At 41.7% G+C, this 733-nt stretch overlaps 1 protein-coding gene across 1 annotated transcript in view; it reads right to left on the reverse strand.

The window, feature by feature from the left end:
* The window catches only part of TRUB1 (TruB pseudouridine (psi) synthase family member 1), a 27,410-nt gene that overhangs the window by 10,610 nt on the left and 16,067 nt on the right, over nucleotides 1–733 (reverse strand). The gene's annotated exons all lie outside the window — the stretch shown is intronic.

Raw genomic sequence — 733 nt, forward strand, 5'->3', positions numbered from 1 at the left:
TTTCCCTTATTGCATTTCACCTGATGTTGTTCTTTTCCACGATTTCACCCGAAGTACTGCCAGGCTGAGGGCATATGGCAGAACCTGCTGAAGCTGACAGAAGGCTTCCATGAACCAGCTGTCCCATATCTTTTTACAAGGTTGCCAGCACCTGAAGACTCGTTCTGTAATATTAGTTTGGGTCAAGTTTGGAGGTACTTTCAGGTATTAAAATCGCTGGTTTGACCCACTGCCTATCCCATTCCATTCCATCTACCTCAGCCCTATGTTAAGTCCAGTAAAGCATTTACATAGCCTGGAAGAGAAAAATCAAGGTGTTCTACACAGCGAATTCCCAGAAAGGTTTCAATGAACATACTCCCAACTGAGCTAATAGATATCTGAATCAAGTCATAAAAGGATGTATCTTCTAGAAGGCGGTTGACCAAATTCTACTGGAACACATCCAAACAGGCATAAGCGTTAACGGTTTACTCTTTGATGGAATGCATCCTTCTACGTGTACTTGCGAAGTGCAAACAACTCAGTGCTAATAGTGTAGGCATATAAATTACACCTACAATGGTTTACTCTTTGATGCAATGCATCCTTCTACATGTACTTGCAAAGTGCAAACAACTCAGTGGTAATAGTGTAGGCATATAAATTACACCTACAAAACAGGACTACTAAGAGATGCCTGGATGTTGTTCCATGTGACAACCTGCCACCTCAATGTACTTCTTCAAGCAAC

Source organism: Buceros rhinoceros, unplaced genomic scaffold (assembly GCF_000710305.1).
Source record: "Buceros rhinoceros silvestris isolate BGI_N320 unplaced genomic scaffold, ASM71030v1 scaffold4158, whole genome shotgun sequence".
NCBI classification, from domain to species: domain Eukaryota; kingdom Metazoa; phylum Chordata; class Aves; order Bucerotiformes; family Bucerotidae; genus Buceros; species Buceros rhinoceros.